The following is a 26,186-nucleotide window of genomic DNA, read 5'->3' as shown; positions in this document are numbered from 1 at the left end:
GATCCCTGGGTGGCTCAGTGGTTTAGTGCCTGCCTTTGGCCCAGGGTGCGATCCTGGAGTTCCTGGATTGAGTCCCGCGTCGGGCTTTGGCATGGAGCCTGCTTCTCCCTCTTCCTGTGTCTCTGCCTCTCTCTCTCTCTCTCTATGTCTATCATGAATAAATAAATAAATCTTTAAAAAAATTTTTATTTTGGAGTAAAGATGTTTATCTCTTCATGCAATTTTACTACACTTTGAGGCAGGGAGATGTGATGCTATCTGAAGGTAGCTTCTGATTTCATACTCCTATGAATGTTTTGTTTCTCAAAAAGCTTTAATTTCTCAGAGTAGTGAGAAAAAAAAACCTCAAAAGAAAATTATGTGTAATAAGATACCAAGGAATAAACTTAACCAAAGAGGTGAAAGACCTGTATACTGAAAACAATAAAACGTCGATGAAAGAAATTAAAGAGGACCTAAAGAAATGGAAAGACATTCCTTGCTCATGGATTGGAAGAACAAATAATGTTAAGATGTCTGTGCTACCCAAAGCAATCTACAGATTTAATGCATTCGCTATCAAAATACCAACAGAATTTTTCACAGACCTAGAACAAAAAATCCTAAAATTTATATATCCAGAAAAGATCCTAAATAGCCAAAGCAATTTTGAAAAAGAAAAACAAAGCTGGAAGTATTACAATTCCAGACTTCAAGTTATATTACAAAGCTGTGTAATTAAAACAGTATGGGACTGGCATAAAAATAGACACATAGATAATGGAACAGAATAACCCAGAAATAAACTCGCAATTATACGGTCAATTAATCTTTGACAAAGCAAGAAAGAATATCCAATGGAAAAAAGACTCATCAACAAATGGCAGTGGGAAAACGACTCAGCTACATGCAAAAGAATTAAATTGGACCACTTTCTTACACCATACACAATAAATAAATTCAAGATGGATGAAAGACCTAAATGTGAGAACTAAAACCATAAAAATCCTAGAAGAGAGCACAGGCAGTAATATCTCTGATGTGGGCTGTAGCAACATTTTTCTAGATATGTCTCATGAAGCAAGGGAAACAAAAGCAAAAATGAGCTATTGGGATCATCAAGATAAAAAGCTTCTGTACAGTGAAGGAAACAATGAACAAAACTAAAAGACATGATACAGAATAGGAGAAGATATTTGCAAATGACATATTGAATAAAGGGTTAGTAACCAAAATATATAAAGAACTTATAAAACTCAAGGCCCCTAAAACAAATACTCCAACTTTAAAAATGGGCAGAATACATAAACAGACATTTCTCCAAAGAAAACATACAGACACATGAAAAGATGCTCAATATCACTTATCATCAAGGAAATGCAGACCAAAAGTACAGTGAGATTACCTAGTCACTCACATCTGTCAGAATGGCTAAAATAAAAAACACAAGAAAAATAAATGTTAGCGAGGATATGGAGAAAAAGGACCCTCTTGTACTGTGGGTGGGAATGCAAACTGGTGCAGCCGCTCTGGAAAACAGTGTGGAGGTTCCTCAAAAAGTTAAAAATAAAACTACCCTAAGATCCAGTAATTACACTACCGAGTGTAATTACAAATACAAAAACACTAATTCAGCAGGATATATGTACCCCTATGTTTATGGCATCATTATTTACAATAAGGCAAATTGTGGATGCAGCCCATGTCCATTGATAGATGGATAAAGAAGATTATATAATATATATGTTTTATATATATACACAAACACAAGGGAATATTATTCAGCCACGAAAAGACTGAAATCTTGCCATTTGCAACAACATGGATGGAGCTAGAAATATTATGCTAAGCAAAATAAGTCAGAGAAAGACAAATACCATATGATTTCAATCATATATGGAATTTAAGAAACAAAAACAAGCAAAGGGGGAAAAAGAAAGAGGCAAAGCAATACAGGACAAAAAAAAAAATGGTTTAAATAGGTGATGGGAATTAAGGAGTGCACTTGTGATGAGTACCAGGTGATGTATGGAAGTGTTGAATCACTCTATTGTACACCTGAAAGCAATATAACATTAATAACTATACTGGAATTTAAAATAAAATTTAATTTAATTTAAAAAAGAGAAAAGTCTGTGGCTAACTCCCCAGCCCCGGAAGTGTTTGCCTTTACTCTCAAAGTCTATTTTAAGCTATAGGAAGGCTTTATTTCAAGCTGTCTCATACACTTTACTTTTCTCCTCCATTTTAAATTTTGCTCAATTTGAATTAATTCACTAAGACCATTATCACTGTCACTATTAAGTTCTTCCATTCTCTTGAACCTGCCAGCACTCAGGCAGAAATTATGACAAATCTGTAAGGTTGTGCTATTTCTGGTACATAATGCTTAGTGTTTCTTTTTCTCTCTATCCAACACTTTTAGAAATTTTATCATATAGGAAATCTATCATTTTATCATTTTGCTTATAATGGAATACTCAACTCCCATTTTTCATAGCATGCCATGTATGGAACCAAAAAAAAAAAATCTTTTTCTTTTGCTTAGAAACTATAATCTCTTTCTTTAAGAAAACTCTAGGGGCACCTAGGGTAGCTCAGTCAGTTAAATGTCCCACTCTTGGTTTTGGCTCAGGTCATAATTTCAGGGTTGTGGGATTGAGCCCCATGTCAGGCTCCCTGCTCAGCAAGAAATCTGCTTATCTCCCTCTCCCTGTGCCCCTCCTCCTACTCTCTCCCTCTCCCTCTCTAAAGTAAATAAATAAATCTTTAAAAAAAGAAAACTCTATGTCACAGGATTATTTTATAATTTACATATTTTCATGACAGTCTCAACGAAAAGCTGTCCTTACTGGCAAAATAGATGTAGAACACTACTAATCACTAGGGAAATGCAAATTATAACTGTACTGAGACACTGCCTCACACCCATTAGGGTTATTACTATATTAAAAAACAGAAAACAAGTACTGGTAAGGATGTGGAGAAACTGTCTTTTGCACTATTGGTGGCAATGTAAAATGCTATAGCCACTGTGGGAAACAGTATAGAAGTTCCTCAAAAGACTAAAAATAATGTTACTATATGACCCAGAAATTCCACTTCTGGGTATATACCCAAAAGAATTGAAAGCAGGTCTTGATTAGATGCTTGTGCACCCATATTCATAGCAGCGTTAATCACAATACTAAAACATGGTTGCAACCCGTGTCCATCGACTACTGAATGGATTACCAAAATGTACTGTATTCATACAACTCAATATTATTCAGTCCTAAAAAGGGAGGAAATTCTGCAATATGTTACAATATGAATGAATCTTGAGGACATAACACTGAGTGAAATAAACCAGTCACAAAAAGTCAAATACCATATGATTCTACTTACATGAAATACTTAAGTAGTCAAAATCATAAAGACAGAAGGTGTAATTTTGGTTGCCAGGTCTGGGGAGGAAGGGAGAATGAGGCATTATTATTTAACCAATACAGAGTTTCAGATTTACAAGATGAAAAGAGTTACGGGGTTAGATAGTAGTGGTAGTTGCACAAGAATATAAATGTATTTAAAACCACTGAACTGGGGGCACCTGGGTGGCTCAGTCAGCAGAGAGGCTGACTCTTGGTTTCAGCTCAGGTCATGATCTCGTGGGTCGCAGAGTTGAGTGCCACATGGAGCTCTGTACTCTATGGGGAGTCTGCTTGAAGATGCTCTCCATCCGCCCCTCCCCCTGCTCATGCATGCACACACACTCTCTCTCTCAATTAAACAAATAAATCTTAAAGACAACAGCACTGAACTATTAAAAATGGTTAAGATAAGCAAGCAGAATGAGGCACAGGAAGCATGCTGGGCCCGTAACCCAGAGGTCAATGGATTGAAAAATGGCTAAAATGGTAAGTGATGTTATGTATATTTTAAAATAATTTTAAAAATTAAAAATTGAAATAAAGAATTAGAGTCCATCAGTCATCTAAGTTATTTGCCTTTATGTAGATAATTAGGAAAGGCTGATTTTACTGAACCCAGGCAGGCCGTTTCGTGTGGATAGAATGCCTAAATCTAGCCAATGATAACTTCCATTCCACCTTTGCTGAGAATTAGTTAATAGCCTTCAGCATGATTTATTTATATAGCTAAATAAATTTGACTCCTTGGTATTGGAAACTCACAGACACGTTACTCGTATAGAGAAAAGAACAACAAGCTATGGTTTTGTAAAATGTCACATTAAAGAAGCATTATTTTATTAATTTAATGGCTTTTTGTGAAAGCTCCTGGGATCACTCAGACTCCTTCATAATGAAAGAGGTGTTGTGTCCCTCATTCCCATCTGTAAGCTTTGTGCCAAACTAAATGTTAAGAAGAACCGTAAAGGAAAGTTTCACTGCCAAACCACAAACTATGCTCTGAAAGTACAAAAGAGCAAAGAAGTAAAAAGTCAAACAAAAACAAACAAGCTTAGGGTCCTATGAAGCCAGAATAAACCACAGAACATAGAAAAACACTTTCCCTTCCACGGCCTCACTATTATCATAGTAGAGGAGCGTAGTGAGCAGGGATTTTTGGGTCCAGCCAACCACCATCTTGGGGCCTCAAACCTATCCATCATTTCCCCTCTCAGTGGATGTTAAGTGAAGATAGAGTGTATTCATGGCTGTGAATGGTCTTTGTTGCTTCTCCTTCCACAATGGCTTCCAGAGAGTCTTCCTGTTGGCTATCGTGGTCTCTGAATTGTTCAGAAAGAGCATCAAAGGAACTACCTCCTCAAGCAACTCAAATGAATCACAAGTTTGCATAACAAGTTGGTTATTTTCCAGCTGGGTAGCATTGATTAGGAAAGGAGTAAAAGACTCCATTTGTACCATCAAGTTGCTCCTTTCTATTTTTTTCTTAATATTTCTTTCTTTATTTATTTATGATAGTCACAGAGAGAGAGATCGAGAGGCAGAGACATAGGCAGAGGGAGAAGCAGGCTCTGTGCACCGGGAGCCCGACGTGGGATTCGATCCTGGGTCTCCAGGATCAGCGCCCTGGGCCAAAGGCAGACACTAAACCGCTGCGCCACCCAGGGATCCCAAGTTGCTCCTTTCAGAATAATCTCTTAAACATTTTAATAGCAAAATAGATAGCTATTTACCAAAAAGCTCCTATACGCACATAAAATTCCACATTTTAGTGGCTTAAGAAAAAGACATTTATCCATGGGACACTTATATGAACAATAAATATTTTGTTTTAATTAATAGTTTCTATTATTGAAAGGAATAAAGTTTGGCATTAAGCAGCTCAGGATCATATTCAAAGATCTATAATAAATTTTCCTCTAATGATGAGACGCCTGAGCCTGGGTGGCTCAGCGGTTGAGTTTCTGCCTTCTGCTCAGGGCGTGATCCTGGGACCCGGGATCCTGTCCCACACTGGGCTCCTTGCAGGGAGCCTGCCTCTCTCTCTGCCTGTGTTTCTGCCTCTCTCTGTGTCTCTCATGAATAAATAAAAATTTTTAAAAAATTTCCTTTAATGAGAAACAGTATGTCAGTAAGCTTAGTAAAGAAGCATGCATTGGGATCCCTGGGTGGCGCAGCGGTTTGGCGCCTGCCTTTGGCCCAGGGCGCGATCCTGGAGACTCGGGATCGAATCCCACGTCGGGCTCCCGGTGCATGGAGCCTGCTTCTCCCTCTGCCTGTGTCTCTGCCTCTCTCTCTCTCTCTCTCTCTCTCTCTGTGACTATCATAAATAAAAAAAAAAAAATCCTTATAAAAAAAAAAGCATGCATTGACAAAAAAATACACATCTAGAAAATAAATTTTTTTTGAAAAATTCTGACTCATTATTCAGGAAATATAAACTTTGTTCTTTTACCTAAAGTAGGGTGTAACTCAAAACATGATAGACCTAAAAATGAGATCTAAAGAAACACCACACAGTCCAGCAAACAGGTGGGATATTTCAACTGTAGTTGGGAACAAACTCCAGGTGTTTGGCAAAATATTTGTCAAATATTTCAAACATATTTATCAAACATTTGGCATGCCTCATTGGATGAAATCACCTTACTTGATCAAATTTATTGGTTTACTCTCCTGGTGGGCCAATGTTCATATTCATATCTTCACTCATCTCTCAAAAGTGAGAAATGAGACAATGGTGAAGCCAGGTTAATGTAAACCCATTGCCAAGGGCAAAATAGCAACACAGGGAGTTCCAGCTGTACACACAAGTGATCCATGTCATCACATTTGCATATGAACAGCAATATTGTTATTGAAAACTGCTAAATTGCTAGCATTCTACTGGGGTTTGTGGACAGGAGAGAAAGAAAAAGTCCCATCTTTCTCTTAAATTGTGGATAGTCTGGCATCAAGTAAATCAAATGCATGTGAAACAACATGAGGAGAAACTACAAATCAATGGATCAGCAACTGAAAAATGATAGAATGCAAATTCATGAGTATCATAAATCCCGAGAGTGATGGAATCTATGGTCCAGTGGTCCAGATACTTTATTTTCCAGCAAAGCCAACTGAGACCCAAAAAGAGCCAACATGTAATAGCCAGAACTCCAACTCATAGAGACACATAAACAGATGCAGGGGAGTAGGGGAAAAGGTTATTTTAACAGGTATTGTTACCAACTAGACCCCATGACCTGCTCTTTACTCCCTACCCGCTGTTCCCACTGATTTTTGTCCCACAATTATCCTTAAGCTCTTCTTTCTAGTTTATCTGAACTGAGGCAAAAGAACCAAGGGGCATACCATCCCATGATGGAAACTGAAACTACTCCTCAAGCAATACCACTGCCCATATGAAGAGCTCAGATCAGTTTGAACTCAACCCCTGACTCACACCTGTGCACATGGGCCATGTAATGACTAACCTTTACCTCCTTGTAATACTAAAATCTCCACTCAAGGAGGAGCTTCAGCCTCATTTACATAACATACAATGTACATTTAGGCGTGTTCCCTTAAGGCACATGTGTGACCTTATGCCTACCTCTACATATCATGACAAGGCTTCCCTATCTAAATATTCATCCTGTTCCTAAATAAAAGGAACCCACTTACCCTCTTTCTGGGAATCATGGCTTTGGAGTTCTTCCCTGCAATCTCCTTATTTGCTGAAAAGGAAGTTTCCTTTCTGTGAAAACTCTAGTTTCTATCTGTGATTCACCAAAGAGCAAACTTTTGTTAGTTTGACTACTGTGCACCAAAAAGCCTTTGGGGTAAAGGTGAGACCTAAATGCATGGTCTATAGGAGGGAGCAGAACAAAGTAGCTAGATGGTCTCTATAAGAAATTAACAGGAGTTTCACAAACAAAACTTTAATTTTAGAATAGTTCCAGATTTGCAAAATAATTGGGAAGGTAATGCCAGAAGTTCCCACATGCCACATAGCCAGCTTTCCCTCTATTATTAACATCTTACGTTTGTATTGTGCATTGGTCACAACTAATGAGCTAATATTGACCCATTATTAAAGTTCATATTTTACTCGGATTTCCTCAGTTTTGTTTAAAAAAATAACAACACAAAATTTAACTGAGTAAACTGAAGATCTTAGTGGCTTTATTCAGTGATTTATAAATCAGGCAGCATCTTACCTTGTAGATAGAAAGGGTGGAGACTATTAGAAGCAGAAGGGGGCAAGGACAAGGAAGGAGAAATTTACTTTCTCTTTCTCTGGGGTCAGAAAGCGTCCATCAGGTGGGTTCCCTCGCAAGTACTGACTAGGTGATTCCAGATTGACTGGTTAGAGGTAACATACCTGGGAAAATGCAAATAGGTTACTTATTAAGTCTTGGTTTGCCAATCCAATCATGAAATGGGCAAAAGACATGAAGAGAAATCTCACAGAGGAAGACATAGACATGGCCAACATGCACATGAGAAAATGTTCTGCATCACTTGCCATCAGGGAAATACAAATCAAAACTACAATGAGATACCACCTCACACCAGTGAGAATGGGGAAAATTAACAAGGCAGGAAACAACAAATGTTGGAGAGGATGCGAAGAAAAGGGAACCCTCTTACACTGTTGGTGGGAATGTGAACTGGTGCAGCCACTCTGGAAAACTGTGTGGAGGTTCCTCAAACAGTTAAAAATATACCTGCCCTACGACCCAGCAATTGCACTGTTGGGGATTTACCCCAAAGATACAAATGCAATGAAACGCCGGGACACCTGCACCCCGATGTTTATAGCAGCAATGGCCACGATAGCCAAACTGTGGAAGGAGCCTCGGTGTCCAACGAAAGATGAATGGATAAAGAAGATGTGGTTTATGTATACAATGGAATATTACTCAGCTATTAGAAATGACAAATACCCACCATTTGCTTCAACGTGGATGGAACTGGAGGGTATTATGCTGAGTGAAGTAAGTCAGTCGGAGAAGGACAAACATTATATGTTCTCATTCATTTGGGGAATATAAATAATAGTGAAAGGGAATATAAGGGAAGGGAGAAGAAATGTGTGGAAAATATCAGAAAGGGAGACAGAACGTAAAGACTGCTAACTCTGGGAAACGAACTAGGGGTGGTAGAAGGGGAGGAGGGCGGGGGGTGGGAGTGAATGGGTGACGGGCACTGGGTGTTATTCTGTATGTTAGTAAATTGAACACCAATAAAAAATAAATTAAAAAAAAAAAACCTAAAAATAATAATAAATAAATTTGTAAGGCTAAAAAAAAAAAAAAAAAAGTCTTGGTTTGCTAATGTGGTGCTTAGCACAAGTGACTTCATTTTGGGCCTGTTGTCTCTCTTTTTTCTAAAAACAGTTTTTTCTAATATCATTTTTCTGCTTCAGGATCCCATCCAAGAAACTACATCACATTTGGTCATCATGTCTCCCTAGGTTCTTTGACTGGGACAATATCTCAGACTTCCTGTGCTTTTAATGAACCTACCAACCAGTTTTGAGGGATAAAAGGAGGTATTCTGTGGAATGTCCTTCTCTTGGGGCTTATCTTTTTTTTTTTTTTTTTTAAGATTCTATTTATTTATTCATGAGAGACCCAGAGAGAGAGAGAGACGCAGAGACACAGGCAGAGGGAGAAGCAGGCCCCATGCAGGGAGCCTGACGTGGGATTCGATCCTGGGTCTCCAGGATCACGCCCTGGGCTTAAGGCAGCGCTAAACCGCCAAGCCACCCGGGCTGCCGGGGGCTTATCTTTTTCTCATGAGTAGACTGGGGTTATGTGTTGCTGGATGGATAGAGGAGACCACAGAGATAAAGTGCCCTTTTCATCACATTGGAACAAGGGAACACACTGTCAATATGATTTATCACTGTTGATGCTAACCTTGATCACCTGGCTGAGCCTTGTCTGTCAGGGTTCTCTGGTATTAAATTAGTTTTTTTCCTCCTGGATATACTGTTCTCTTTTAAAGAATTCACTATGTGCAGTCCACAATTATGGATTGGAGAGCAATGCTCCACCTCTTTAAGGATGGAGTACCTACATAAATTATTTGGAATTCTTCAGCATGGGAGAGTTGTCTATATTGTTTCTTGTTTATTTATTTTTCAATTATTTATTAATATTGGGATAGACGCATGGATTTTATACTTTGGGTTATAATCTTATACTACTTTACTTACTTTATTGCTCCAATTGTTCCATTGTTGGCCACGGGAGTTCCTTCAGCTAGCTGTTGTGTCCTTTGAACTGATACTAGACCAAGATGTGGGTGCTATATCTGCTTATTGCTCCTGGGCTGTTGCTGCCTTTAGGTGGCAGAACAAGAAAATACATATGTGTATGCTGATATCTAGAAATATTTCTATGTGTAACTATTTGTATCTATATTAAGTTAAAGAGGTGTTCATACTGGTGTCTCCATCTCTATTTCATTATTATATGAATCATTGTAGCCTCTCCCTTTTTCTTATCTGAGACCTCCTACTTCAACAGAGAGAGACCTGTTTCACACCATATATCATTCAGTTATTAAATTGTTTAAAACATGTTTAATATATGTTTAATTATTAACCCCTACCCCCTGAAAGGAATTTTGAGGTAGACTTGAGCAACTAGAGAAAGAAGGGAAGGTTTGGGAAGAGCCAAAAGGGCCACAATGTGGTAGAAGTTGTAAGTAGGCATGAGGGCCCCAGGAAAGTCTCTGGTGACAATGCCAGATTTATAAGAGCAAAGAGTTCTCCAACAAATGTGGAGAGATGTACAACCTCACTTATAAATAGAGAAATGCAGAGTTAAACAATAAGGACATCGTTACTTATCATATGGGGATAAAACAGAAAAGCAAGATGACATCCCACTATTGTCTGGTGGCATGGGGAGGCAGTTGCCAAGACTGTGAACTGGCGTGAGCACTGAGAGAGATAATCTGTCAGTTCCAGCATTTATGATGTATGTGCCCTTTGGTCCAGCAGTTTCACACTATGTTCATAATTGCACTGTATATAATAGCAACAAACTAGAATTAAACATCCATCCATAGGAGACTGGTTAAAATGCCTGGCACATAGCAAACACTCACTAAATGTTTATTTGATGAATGAGTGCATATGTAAATATATAAAATGCAACATATATAGCAGCTTATATACATAGATATATATGCACATACACATACACACATATATACATGTACATAAAGAAGGCCAAGATAAATGAGTAAAAAGAGCAAATCACAAAATAATTTTATTCATAATAGGAGCCAACTTTTGAAAATAATGTTTATATATGCATAACAAATTTCTGGAAGGATACATAAAAATCAATTCTGACTCTTTCTGGAGAGTAGAAATGGTAGGGAAAAGTGCTAAAGGGATATCTACCTTTCCTTTCTTTTTTTTTTAATTTTTAAATCACATGTGTTGATTACTTTTACAATAAAAAGAACAAACAATCTTGGAGCACCTGAGTGGCTCAGTCAGTTAAGTGATTAAGTATCCAACTCTTTATGTCATTTCAGGTCATGGGATTGATCCCTGCATCAGGCTCTGCACTCAGAGAGTCTGGGGAGTCTGCTTGAGTTTCTTTCTCCCTCTCCCTCTGCCCAACCCCCCAGATGCTCTCTCTCATTGAAATAAATAAATAATTAATTTAAAAAAAGAACAAACAGGGGATCCCTGGGTAGCTCAGCAGTTTGGTGCCTGCCTTTGGCCCAGGGCATGATCCTGGAGTTTTGGGATCGAGTCCCATGTTGGGCTCCCAGCATGGAGCCTGCTTCTCCCTCCTCCTGTGTCTCTGACTCTCTCTCTATGTCTATAATAAATAAATAAATAAATAAATAAATAAATAAATAAATCTTAAAAAAAAAAAAGAACAAACAATCTCATTTCTACATCACTTCCTTTGTGTTTGTATGGCTCTTCGTATTCGAACTGTTTATATAAAGGTTACACAAGAAAAAAAATAGGTCTGCTATTCAATTTTAAGTGGTATTTTCATGACGTAAATGTTCTCTGTAACCCCAAATCTTAGTTGAACTTGGCCAGTCACTTAAATGCTTTGTGTGCATTTATTTTAGGGAAACCAAGGAAAAAGGGCTGTGCTTTCATCAACATAGCAAAGAACAGAACACAGCACAGGAAGTGGGTGTGAGAGAGGTTGAGGGTCCTGGGCAGTGACCCTTGGAAATAAGGCAACTATAAGAAGTGTTGGCTTGTGGGAACACTGAAACATGAAAGAAGCCCCAGTTTAGCTGTATCAGCCATACTAAACGGGGTCTTAGTTTGAGCCATATTTTACTCACATCCAAAAGAAAGGATGAGCCCAGCTGAGATTTAGGTTGCAAGTTAAAACACACAGGTTGAGCCAGGGGCCATGTTAGAGACGTACACCAAGGCTTCTGGGAGCACCCAGGAGCATGTGGCTGGCACCTTTCTCCACACAGTGAAGAGAACTTCACAAAGGATGGGGCATTGAGGCTCAATGGTGAGAAGTGGATGGGAAAGTCTGGTAGGGAGAGGGGTGTCAGGGGCACTTCAAGAATAGGAGCCATCATGTGGTGGTGGACATTAATAGTGCTCACTGACTGTTGGTGACAGTGCATCCTGGCAACCTTGCAGTTAGTCGGTGATCAGTCATTTTCAATGGACCATGAAAGAAAGTGAGGTGTGTCAGCTGCAGACTGAGGTAATGAAAAGTCCCTATACAGCCCGCTAGCTTTCTCCTATCCTGTGAGGGCTGCCTGGAAACCATGTGTTGGTGTCACGGGGCCACAGGGCATAAGTGTACTGAATCCCTGAGTTGTTACATGGAAATAGCTGTCATGGAAAGCCGAGGAAGACTGAATAAACAAAAAATGTAGACTATAGGGTTCATTTGCTGATATTTCAGGGTTAAAATGTGGCTGCAGGGCAATTTGGGCTACCCTGGTTAATAGACATATGCTGTTGTTCCAGGGTTTGACTCCTCATTGTCTAGCATCCAGCCGAAGCATCTTTGTGTGGACAAGATCACTCCTATGGTGTGCTTTTTGCTACCATCTCTGTTGCCTTCAAAAGTCTGTTGGTCCCATCTATCTTCCAAGTCAGATCCTCCACCTCCTGTTGATTCTGTGAGCCCCAATACCTCTTCAACAAATTTTCCCCATGTTTAAGATTGCAACCAAGAAATCTAATGGATCTGTACATTAAATATGGTAAAACAAACAAATTCGCTGTATACAGCGAATACAGATTCCACTTACAGCAAGCAGTATTCTATTTCATTTCTAGTATAATTGTAGAGGTATAGCTTTTGAAATACTTTGGTTATTTGCTAATAGACCAAACAAATCTCACATCAGCCCATAAGTGGTTTGGGAATGAAATGAGATCTCATCACTTGATATGGATGTCAGAATGGAGCTTGGTAATTAGAAAGGCTTCTCGAAGATCAGAGGCTTCAGCTGAGAGAGATATCCCAGGTATTTCACAAACGAATAAAGGTACGTCAATAATAAGATGCTCAAAGTTGCTAGCAGGCCTATTGATTTAGTTGCAGTGGATCAGCTAAGGAGGACAGTAAATCAAGGAAATTACAGAAACACAGGCTCAAAAGCAAGTGGAGGGTAATTCTTTTCCATGGGGCTTAACATAATAAGCACTAGGGAAACCCAAGCGATTGTGCTATTCAAAATCAGAACTGAAGGAGAGAAATTGCAGGAGAATAATTATACATAGTGACATTACACTCCACAAAACACTATCATCTAAGTAATTGTATTTATTTACTGTTGTATTTTAAGACATATATTTGTTGAGAGAGAGAGCACACACATGTGAGCAGGGGGAGGGGCACGGGGAGAGGGAGTCGGGGAGAATCCTAGGCAGACTCAGAACTGAACATAGAGCTGGCTTGGGGCTCCATCTCACCATGAGATCATGCCCTGAGCCAAAAGCAGGAGTCAGATGCTTAACTGACAGCCACCCAGGCGCCCCAGTAATCTGTATTTAATCTTCAGTGTAACTCTGTGACCTAGGTATTATTATGCATTTTGAAAATGAGGAAAGCAAGCCTCAATCAAAGGAATATATTTGTTTTTACCTGGAAGGCATAAAAAGCAAGCCCTGTGGTGAAGGCTAAGTGCTCTATGTAATAAGAAGTGCAGTTCTGAAGAGCAGGAGTAAAGGCCTGGGGGAACCGACTCAGAGGGGTCGATCTGGGATAATGGTTAAGTTGGCCCTGCTGAATGTAGGTCGTGGTCTGTGGGGACAGTCCTGTGAGCTGCTGCACGACTAAATATAGGAAAGCAGGGGGAGCAAATGTCCACAGTTCCTGTGTCCTATTGGATGAAACTTTACCTTACAGGGAGTTAACGCCCCCACACTTCTGGGTTGTGCACATGTGGGCACAGAGGGGTGGGTTCACTCTTTCCACGCCTCATCATCAACTGAGAACCTGGGCAGGAGGCAAGAGGGAGAGAGAGAGAGAGAGGCAAGAGGGAGAGAGGGAGAGAGAGAAAGTGCTCTAAGGATGTACTTGCTGGAGCTCAGCTGGAGCCATGTGGAACTGATCCTGCAGAGGCAACTGGAGCCAGAGACAAGCATATAGAGAAGACCAGGGGTGTTGGGCAGCTGTCGAGAGGGATTTTGTTTGTTCCCAATCTTCCATTATATCCAGAGAATGGGTGCATATGCAAAAGTAGAGGAGGTGGTGGCCAAGTTAAATCCTAGGCCATAGGTAGTTTAAGATCCTAGAGGGCTTATATCATTTATGAGAATCCCAGGATTAGCTTTGGTATGATGTAGGACTTTCCATTTGTCTTAAAGTCTCTGTCTTAGTCAGAAACTGGATAAATTGTAGACATATATGAGTGCAATAAAAAAATTTAGCATAAAAGAGCATAGAAAGCTTTCACTCATTTATGATTTGAACAAATACATTTCCAAAATGTATTAATCATACGTTCCAGTTGGATGAAACTACAATCTGGGTACTGCGAGTATTGAAAAACTTTGGCAGAATTTGCTTCGTGTTTCCGAGGGATGAGCAAATTGTTTCTAGGTGGGAGTTCCTGATTACAAACCTCTCCTCTGGAAGTAAACTTCAGTGGAGTATAAAAATCTTCCTTCTCACCTCCATCTTACACTCATAGGATAAATAGGGGTCCCACGTTAAAAACGCTTTTGATGTAATGGGAGAAACGGAATCAATATGCCAATGGATGAGTCACAAAAATATGTGTAGCCTGAGGTTTATTTTTAATTGAATTTCATCACTATTGCAGATTATTCAATGAAGATTGAGTTATTATTAGCAAGTTCTATCAGTTGCCTGGAAAACATCCATCACCAGGGAGAACAGGCACTAACGGGCAGACTTAGATGCTGTGCAGAAGAACCCATTACACTCTCCCACGTCACCGGAGAAAAATGACTGGTGATTCACGGCAAAGGCCTGCACTCTACAAGGACTTTATAAATACAATGTCAGCATATTCATTCAGCACATATAGTGGCTAATATGTATTATTTCATGCAATTTTCTAAGAATTAGAATTTACTCAGATAGAAAAATATCTGTCATTTGTTTTTGTTAGCATTCTGGTTTATAATCATGAAAACCAATGATTTAATTTGAACTTCCTTGCCCTTCTTACCATCATCTAAATCATTATTAAATGAAACCAAATGATATGCTTCGCTTTATCTCTAAGTGGAACTGCACATTCAATTTATTTTAAAACATTTAGCAAAGCAACATCACTTTCGGAAAGCACTTAATAATTGCCTGGCAAATTATTCCTGATGGTGCAGTGCTATTCTTGTCATATCCAGGAGCATCTTGATGCAGGAAAACCTCAGGGGACTGAATAAGCAACAGCCTCCCTGCTCTAAGGTTGGGCTGGAGGGAAAGAAGCCCAGAGTCCTTGCTTTCTCCATAAACTTAAACGTTAAATTAGCTGCACTTCTGCTGCCTGGCTCCCTCTGCTCCCATCTCTCTGTTGCACACGAACCTGTCCCTGCAGCATAGATACAGCCACAGAGAGGTGGCTGGGGTGCGGGCACCCTAGTTTCCAGTACTGCCTGCAAACTTGTGTTCAACACAAGTTCTACACAGGAGCTGCTTGCATGCTTTCTGTGTCTGCAATGCAGGGGAGATGGTAAGAAATACAGAAGGGCCAGGACAGCAGGGGCACTGACAAACAGGACAGATGTGCCCCAGCGGGCTGCACCAGGGCCTCCTGGCTATGGTCAGCCCTGCTCAAACCCCCGACTTGCCTCCTGAGCACTCCATCCACCTGGCCCCCAGACGATGTTTCTAGGTACAAAAGAGGAGCCAGAGCACTTGAGCGGACGTGGCCTTGGGAAAGAAACATGGGAGTAGTGTTCTAATCTGGACAGATAACGGTAGGCGCCTCAAGGAAGATGGCAGGAGAAAAGAGAAATGACAGAGAAAGGAGAATAAAGAAGAGAGACAAGGACACACACGCACAGAGCGGTGGGACAGGCGCTGAGGGAGTTCCAGGATCTGCTCTGGGTCCTGCCAGGTAGCTGGGAGTTAGACTCTGCCTCCCCCAGCCAGTGGTGAAGGGGCAGGAAGAGCTGGGCTATTCTGCACCCCTGTACCTGGCAGGCACAGTCTCTGGGAACAGAAGGGGTGTTAGAAGGGGTGAAGCGGGTATGAAGCCCCCTCCGAATGTCCAAGGGTCTGCTTCCCGTGCCTGACAATACTGTCCTCCACAGGGAGCTTTAGTTGGCCGCAGGGTGTCCCCAGGAGGATTTGGGGGAGAACCTTCACGTCCAGCTGGGAGGAGGCCACCTTATTTTTCCCTCTGTGCAGTCTTTTCAGTGCAGAAAAGTTTGGTTTTCAGAGAAATCTGATGCCTTTTTACATTGTTTGCATTTTTTGGTCAATTTTGTATGTTGTGACACCAATAGAACATTGACACATTTGTGGGTAGATCCCAGAATAAGAATGGTAATCTATAGGCCATAGCAGTGCCCTACCTGAAGCCAGAAATCACATTTCTCCAGCATTTCATGTTTCTTTCTGTGAGGAATCAGGCCTACTCACTGCCAGAGTTCTTGACAAAGGTTAGGAGATTTTTCTGATACCAGGACCTTTTTATCACCTGAAGCATTCTTCTGCTGTTTTCCCCTAGTTGGTCTCAGGAAAGGAGGAATAGACTAAGGAAGTCAACCAAGGATTGGCTAATTAGTGAGGCTTACTCTTTGAGGGTGCACCTGGCCGAAAGCCAACCTGTACTTGATTTTTGTTCAGAGGTCAGCTGTGTATGGTGATGATGATGACACTGAGGATGGAGCCCTGTGGCTAGTTGATTCACTAGAACGTGTGGTGTAGTGACTGGCCACTGAGTGTGGCCCATGGGTCAGTATCAGTATCACCTGGAAGCTCAACCTTCTTAAATACAAGAACTTGGCCCCTACCAAACGTACTAAATCAGAATCTGCATTTAATAGCTTCCCGCTCACTCCCCACCCCCACCAGGTGATGCAGACCCAAGTTTGAGATGCCCTGTGTAGTGAGTAGGGTCCTGGACTTGGACCTGGAAAATTTGACTTCTGGTGACATTTCCGAGCTTTTCCAATTGTGTATCCTCTGAGGCCCAGCTATATCATCCACAAACTGGAGAAGATGGTCCTTTCTACTCCTGCCTCACAAGATTATTATAAGGTAACTCCACCTAAAATAAATATATAAAAGCACCTATAAACTATACATCACTTTGACTAAAGCACAAGGAAAATAAGGCCATGCTGCTTTTAACATTCAATGTTGACTAAACTCATTATGATCACTTTGCAACATACATATATGAAATAACTCTTATATACCTCAAACTTTGTACAATGTTATACAATTATATCTCAATAAAATGGAGAAAATTAAATTAAATTGAAAAATTTTTAATAAAATAACATAAAAATTTGTTACCTCAAATATGGGTTCAATTCCTATATTGTTCTGTTACCTACATCTGTGTGTCATCAGTCTTAGCCAGTTGTCATGCAGACACAAGCCTTGATCCCAAAATCCCAAAAGAAGCCAGGTATGAGAGTGACCTGGTTTAGTACTACTGAATAGTTGACATAGGGATCCCTGGGTGGCGCAGCAGTTTGGCGCCTGCCTTTGGCCCAGGGCGTGATCCTGGAGACCCGGGATCGAATCCCACGTCGGGCTCCCGGTGCATGGAGCCTGCTTCTCCCTCTGCCTATGTCTCTGCCTCTCTCTGTGTGTGACTATTATAAATAAATAAAAATTTAAAGAAAATTGTTGACATACCTAGTGCCAATTTTAGTCTTGAAACTGCATTTGGAAAACCTGCAGTGCCAGATTCTGTGTCACTGTCCGCCAATGCTGACCATCCTACATCTCCTCCCTCCTTTCCCTTCCCTTGTTTACTGGAAACAATCTAAAGCACAGGGAGTTTAAAAAACAAACACCTAGTGGAGATATTATTTTCAAGGATTTCCTTATATATCTATTTTTTTAAGATTTTATTTATTTATTCATGAGAGACACAGAGAGGCAGAGACACAGGCAGAGGGAGAAGCAGGCTCCATGCAGGGAGCCCGATGTGGGACTCGATCCTGGGACTCCAGGATCATGCCCTGGGCGGAAGGCAGGTGCCAAACCACTGAACCACCCAGGCATCCCAATTTCCTTATATATCTAAAGTATTACAACCATCCCCTCCTCCCACACCAGTCTTTTACACAGGGCACGCTATTTATTAATAGCCTGAAAACTTTGCCTAACATAGAATATTGTCTGTAATTATGGGAAATTTTAAAATGGAAGCTTGCTACTGTCCTGAAGATCCATATGTTAGATCCAAGATGCCATAGTCCATGCATGTGGTGTCAGTTACTAACAGTTCTGCATTTGATCTCCTTTAATTATTATGGCACTCTTCATGGGTCTATTATTAACTCCATTTTAGAGATAAGAAAATGAGGTACACAGCTGTGAAGTGACTGGCAAAGTAATTAAACAAGGAGGCCATTAGACTGGGGTGGCTCCAATGCCTTGGCAGCCCACATAAATAAACCAAAACCAAAGCCAGAGTCAATGCACTCTAATCCGAGAAAATGAGACTTCTGAACAACCAATCACAGACAACTGGACTTTCCCAAATAGGGCAACTGTTTAAGCTACAGTCAGTCAAATCATTTCCTCAGTTTGCTTCAGTGTCTTCACTATAAAAACCTCTCCCCTGACTCCTGCGGTGGAGCATTCCTACCCAGCTTCCTTTGTGCTGCCCCTTTTGGATTGCTGTACAAACTATTGAAAACAATTTTTTTAAAATTTTGTTTATTTATTAATGAGAGGCACACGGCGGGGGGCGGGGGGTGCAGAGACACAAGCAAGCTCCACGCAGGGAGCCTGATGTGGGACTCGATCCCGGGACTCCAGGACCATGCCCTGAGCTGAAGGCAGGCACTTAACCGCTGAACCACCCAGGGATCGCAATCCTGAAATTTTCATGTGCCTCATTTTCTCTTTTAACATGACTCACCAAAGGTCACGCAGCAGGTGATTGTGAAAGCCATGTCAACACCAGGCAGTCTGACTCCAAACCCTGCATGGTGAACCCCAACTTTGCCTTCCAAAGAAAAGGAAGTAAGTGCTAGATCAGTGGTCTCAACCTTCGCTACATCATGGAATCATCTTGGAATCATGCAAATGTCACACAGACCAGGAAAAAATATTCAGTTTATCTGACAAAAGCATTATATCCAAAATATACAAAGAATTCTCATAAATGAACAATAAAAAGATGAGCAAACTAGTGTTTAAAAATAGACGAAAGATTTGAACAGATGTTTCACAAAAGTAGGTGTGTGAATGGTCAATAAGCACATGAAAAGGTTTCCAATATTATTAGTAACAGAAGGACTGAAAATAAAACAACAGTGAGATGCCTTGTCACACCCAGCAGGGCGGTTACCATCAAAAAGAAGGATAACACCAAGTGTTGGCAAATATGTAGAGCAACTGAAACTCTTGGTTGGGTGTGTAAACTAATACGACCACATTGGAGAACTGTAGCAAAATGTGGGATTAAAGTAAAAAACACATTTAATCTTTAACCTAGCAATTCTATCTGACATACTTAATGGACAGAAAAGAATGAATAGTTTCCCAAGACAGACTTCTCCAAGAATGCTCATAGTAGCACTATGCTAGTTATTCAGTACAACTAAAACATCACCCCAAAGTTGATGACATACAGCCACCATTTTTCATGACCAAGTCTGTGGTCAGGGATAGAGTAGGTACACAGTGGACTGGCTCCTCTGTGCCCCAACATGGACAATATCTGACACACCATTCCCAGATGGCTCACCACTCACTCACATCCAACTTGGCTGGAATGGTTGAAGTCTGGGCTTAGCTGGGACTTTCAACCAGAGTGTCTATAGTAGCCTTTTAGCATGGGGGTCTCAGGGTAGCCAGGCTTCTTCCATGGCAGCTCAGGGCTTTCAGACAGGTGTTCCCAGAGAACTTCCCAGTTTTGGGAAGCTGCATGACCTTTTACATATTTTTTAAAAGATTTTATGTATTTTTTTTTTTGACAGAGAGAGAGCACACAAGTAAGGGGAGTAGCAGAGGGAGAGGGGGAAGCAAGTTCCCTGTTGAGCAGGGAGCCTGACATGGGACTTGATCCCAGAACCCTGAGATCATGACCTGAGCCAAAGACAGAGGCTTAACCAACTAAGCCACTGAGGTGCCCCATGACCTTTTACTTTAAAGCCTCAGAAATAAAGTCTGTATTAGTCTGCTAGGATTGCCATAACCCTAAAGGTGCCAAATACTGCAGTCTTAAACAAGAGACATTTATTTTCTCATAGTTCCAGAAGCTGGAAAGTCCAAGATTGAGGGTTGGTGTTTGGTGAGGCCTCTCTTTTCCTAGCTTGCAGGTGGCCACCTTCTCACTGTGTCCTCACGAGGCCTTTCTATCAGATTAGGGCCATGGGATGCCTGAGTGGCTCAGCGGTTCAGCGCCTGCCTTCCACCCAGGGCATGATCCTGGAGTCCCGGGATTGAGTCCCACATCGGGCTCCCTGCATGGAGCCTGCTTCTCCCTCTGCCTGTGTCTCTGCCTCTCTCTCTCTCTCTCCCAAGAATAAATAAATAAAATATTAAAACAAAAGATTAGAGCCCTAGCCTTTTGATCTCATTTAACCTTAATGACCTCCCTATAGGCCCCAGCTCCAAATATAATCACACTGGGGGTTAGGGCTTCCACAAAGGACTTTCAGGGCCACAGTTTAAGTCTGGAACAACATTGCTTCCACTGTTCTCTACTAGTAGAAGTAGTCACAAGCCTGCCCAACTTCAGCAGGAGGGGATAAGAAGACCATTTCTCATGGAGTGGCAAAAATTTTGTGGCCATGTTTTAAAATCACTATATAACCTTACTCATAACAACCCAGAACTGTAAACAGCTACAAAATCCAACAACTTCAAAATAATTAAATAAATTGCAATGTATTTGTATAACCAAATACTAATCAGCAATCAAAAGGAATGTACAAGCACATGGATGAATATCAAAAACATCATTTTGAAGAAATCAAACCTATCCAAAAATATGTATTCTATTTACATGAAGTCCAAGAACAGGCAAAACTCACCTGTGGTAATAAAAGTCGGGAAGTGGCTGCCTCTTGGAGGTGGGAGGTGGTCAGAATTCACTGTAATGAGACATATAACTTTCTCTTGCAGTAGAAATATTCTATATAGAGGCAGCCCAGGTGGCTCAGCGGTTTAGCGCCGCCTTCAGTCCAGGGTGTAATCCCGGAGAGCCAGGATTGAGTACCACGTCGGGCTTCCTGCATGGAGCCTGCTTCTCCCTCTGCCTGTGTCTCTGCCTCTCTTTCTCTGTGTCTCTCATGAATAAATAAATAAAATCTTAAAAAAAAAAAAGAAATATTCTATATATTGTTCTGGGCAGTGGTTGCACAGGTGTTATACAACTGTGAAAACCCTTTGAACTGAAGGCCCAAGACATGGACATTTTATTGTCAGGTGGACTGTTTCTCTATTTTCTCTATTTTTGTTTCTCTATTTCTTATATTTACATATATATAATGTATATATATATATATATACTTATGTATATATACACATACACAAATAAATATAATATACAAATAAATATATTACAAATATACAAATAAATATATATATTACAAATATATATATACTCTATTTATATATAATGATAATGCCTGGGTGCTACTCCCAGGGATTCTGATTCAATTACTCTGAATTATATCCTTGGTAAAAGGAGCTTCAAAAGTTCACTATGTGATTCCAATGTGAAGAAAAGGTCTGCATCAGGCCAGTATAAGCTTCTTAGTGGAGGGAGAAGCCTGTGTAATAAAAGAACCCAGCGTTTGCTGTGTGTATGTGTTCCTACTGCAGCTGTAACAAATTATAACAAATTAAATTGCTTAAAATAACCTAAGTTTATTCTTCTGCAGTTCTGGATGTCAGTATTTCAAAATGAGTCTTAAGGGGCTAAAATCTGGGCTATGTTCCTCACAGACATTCCAGGAGGGATATGTGCCTCACCTCTCACAGTCTCCAGAGACTGTCCACATTCCCTGGCTCCAATCTCTGTTTCTCATCACATCATCTTTTCCTGTGACTCTGGTCCTCCTGCAACCTTCTCATAAGGACTGCTATCATGAGATCAGACCCACCTGCATAATCTGGGGTCATCTCCCCATCTCAAGACCCTTACCTTAATTCCATCTGCCCAGCTCCTTTACTATGTGAGGCAACCTATTCCCAGGTCTCAGGGATTGGGACATGGACATATCTGGGGGCCTACTACTCTGCTATTCATAATACAGTTTTTCAGGGCCACTAGGCTGGCTCAGTTGGTGGATCATGCAACTCTTGATCTCAGGGTCTTGAGTTCAAGCCCCACATTGGGGGTAGAGATTACTTTTACAAATTTTTTATTTTTTTTTCTAAATGCAGTTTTTCAGATGTCAGAGAGAGGACTGACTCCTCACTTAGAATGTTGGGACTCAAAGGGCTGAAGAAGGTCCCATAGCCATCTCAAACTATTTTTAAAAAATGACCTGCAAAAATTTTCCTTTTCTCTCTAGACTATATAGCATTGCACGTCAGCTGTCCCAAATAACCAGGCCCTGGGGTAGTGATCGAATTAGGAGAAAACTCAATTTCCTTTTTCAGGTCCCAAGACAACAAGCCCCATTACAGTGTGAAAACTTGAGAAGAATAACTGTCCTCTATTGTGAGGGAAGAGAAAGTGCAAACATTAGTTAAAAGTGCAGTAAGAAGGGGCACCTGGGTGGCTGAGTGGTTGTGTGCCTTCCTTTTGGTTCAGGCCGTGATCCCAGGGTCCTGAGATCGAGTCCCTCTGCCTGTGTCTCTGCCTCTCTCTGTGTGTCTCTCATGAAGTGCAGTGAGGAATATTTGTGGACGCATATATATTCCCCCCTAAACTGTGATGGTAGATTCTTAGAAAGCTTAGAACAATGTATGTTGGTAGAACCAAGTGTGAGAACTTCATTCTCTCTCTCCCCAAATGTTTTTGAGGGCTTGCCATGTGCCAAGCGACGAATAGGAAGAAGTGGCTCTTCCTTTTCCCCTCTCATTCTTCCAGTTCCCTCAAGAGGCATGATCATTCCTAGGACATATTTTTCTATGTTGTTTCCCTGCTGGTGGAGCACTGGTAGCTCTCTCCTGTCTAGGGAATGAAGACTTTGGTCTCTGTCTGATGTTTGGTTTTTGTTTTTGTTTTTGTTTTTGTTTTTTCTGTCTGATGTTTGGAGTCCTGTCCTGACTACCTAATATTCTCCCCCAAGACTCACAAAATGAACTTCACACTCCAGCAGAATCTATCTAGAGATATTGAACTCTTTTCTATTTTGTCACTTAAAGTCTTGGCCTAAAATATCATAAAGGATCCTTCCTGTGTGTTACAGTGAAGGATATCAAGGCTGCTGGATTCCACCACTGCAGTGCGTGGCTATTTCCAGACACCCACAGTGCATGATGCCTCATCCCTTATCCTGCTCAAGGCCACTACCTCCCACCTGGCCACACCAGCCAACCCAGGCACACCAGAACACACCAATCTCTTTTTGTTCAAACTCTTATCTATTCTATTTGATCCCCAGTCAAAAGGTGAACATCCAGAGGGCCAAATGAGTAATGCTAGGAGAGGGTTGGACCCCTGCAACCTATCCATAACGACCTGAGGAGCCCTAGAACCTCAGTTAAAAAATTCTTGGAGAAGGCCATCTCTGAGGTCCTTTCTACTAATAAAATCTGTTGTCCTCTAATGTTACTCCTATTGTGTCCTTTTAATAAATAATACAAATTATAGTGTAAGTATAGATCCTAGAGAAGTGACCATGGAAAACCTGTGCTGCCCACAATCACAGGCATCCTTGTCCTGAAACACAGACCCTTGTTGGCAGTTCAATTCCCTCTGAACCCTTTTCAGGAAAGAGATTGAATGCTCAAATGGGGAGAGAGGCTAGACTAGCAAGTTTCCCTCTAAAACCTAGCCAGTGTTCTGGAAACAGTCTCTATTCTCATTAACCCGTTGTTAGACCTACATAGGAAGGTGACCTTCCTGGGTTCCTACCATCTTCCTTTGCCTTTCTTAGCATGACTGCTGCCTCTGCTGCAGCCACAAATTACCACCTTCTCTCTCTTCCCTAGCCCAAATCAGAAAGGAAAACATGTCCCCTAGCTCTCTACACCCAGTTTAGACAGGCTATCCCTTCCAAAAGTCAGAAGAAGAGCAGCAAAGGAAGTCTGCATGACTGGATTCTCCATAACCCATTGGAGGGAGATAAGAGGGAGATGCCACCTTCTTGAATCCTCAGGAGGAGAACACCACGAGAGGCCATACACCTTTTACCCCGGGGACCAATGTCAGTGCTCAGAAGCCATCTTCTTATTTCTAGAGGTGCACCTCTTTCTCCTTCGCCAAATCTTCCAGCGGGAGAGGACCTCCCTTGCCCTCTGCAATCCTTGCATGTCTTATAAGCAAGATGCTGGTTTTTCTTTGCTCTGGATTATCTTTTCAAGAACATTTGTGTAGTGAACAGCCCTTCTCCAGAGCAAGGGAGATTTGTTTGCACCATTAGTATGTAGAATGTCTTCCTCTGAAACAAAGAGATAGGCAGGTTTACTGCCCATTATCACATATTCAGAGTCCCTATGCTCAGAATTCCTTCTGAATTGCAGCCCCTTGAGTGTGCTAGTGTCACCTGGCTCAGGGAAATGATGCAACAGGATATAGGTGCTGGGGCGATTTCTTCTGTCGTAAGTAATAACATGGCTTCTGCCAGTCTCCATGAGACTGAGACAGCCTCACTTGTTTTCTTGCAAGTAGGGTAAAATCTCAGTCCCTTTCCAGATGTGGACACTCCCTAGTGCTGGATTAAGGTCAAACCCCTGCCCCAGCTTCGTGCTTTTTCTGTCAAGGCCTTTAAGACTTGAGCACTTCAAGTTGATTGAGTCAGTTAGCAGTGAATTTAGGAACATAAAGATTTTATTTCCAATTTCATGATATGCTGTTTGTCTGTTGTAGACTACGGAAAATTTGGGACTTTGCCTACACCTAAGAATCTGCAGTTACAGGGCATTTCAAAGTTTGCCCTTCAAACATAAGTTGTTTTAGTGCCACCTACAGGCTACTGTCTAGTGAGGAGCTCTAGACAACCAAGTGGCCTACTTCTGCAGTCTAACCACAATGGGATGGAGGGACCTATGCAAAGTAGCAATGAATCTCACAAATGTAACACAGAGTGAAAGAAGCTAGATAGAAAAAAAAATGTATATTGTACCATTAACAGAAAATACAAAAGCAGGTGAAACTAAATGTGTCAGTTTTTCAGAGAAACAGAACCAATAGAATATATATAGTACTTAAATTCCTTCAATCTTCTTTATATAAAATTAGTGATATATAATAATTTATATAAACTAAACACATATATAAGCAGGGAGATAAGAAGGATAATACCGATATTTATATTAGGGATTTATTTTGAGGAATTGGCTCATGTGATTGCGGGGGATTGGCAAGTCTGAAATTTTTTTTTTTTTTTTTTTTTAATATTTTTTTTAATTTTTATTTATTTATGATAGTCACAGAGAGAGAAAGAGAGGCAGAGACACAGGCAGAGAGAAGCAGGCTCCATGCACCAGGAGCCCGACGTGGGAATCGATCCCAGGTCTCCAGGATCGCGCCCTGGGCCAAAGGCAGGCGCCAAACCGCTGCGCCACCCAGGGATCCCCAAGTCTGAAATTTTTAAGTCAGGCTGACAGGCTGGAAATTAAGGCAGGATTTCTGTGTTACAATATTGAGGTTTCCCTGTGAAACCTCAGTCTTTGCTGGTAAATCTTTCATCTGAATAGACATGTCCCATCTACGTTATCAAGGGTAATCTTTACTTAAAGCAAGTGATTATAGATGTTAATCATATCTACCAAATACCTTCACAACAACAGCTAGACTGGTATTTTACCTTACAACTAGACACTATAGTCTAGCCAAGTTGACACATAAAATTAACCATTGCAGTCAACCAGTTGTCAACTTGGTACCATAATTAATTTCCAAATAAAGACAGTAACAAGGCCATAATTCTGCCTAGCGTGATACAACTATCCTGCATGCAAGCAATCCCTCCCCCAAGAGAGGACACCAAGTCTTTGAGTGGCATTTACTCCTCTCCTTAAGTATTATGATATAAAAGTCTAAATACTA

This window comes from Canis aureus, chromosome 6, assembly GCF_053574225.1.
Source record: "Canis aureus isolate CA01 chromosome 6, VMU_Caureus_v.1.0, whole genome shotgun sequence".
Lineage (NCBI taxonomy): Eukaryota > Metazoa > Chordata > Mammalia > Carnivora > Canidae > Canis > Canis aureus.
Note: the sequence above shows the minus strand (reverse complement) of the source record.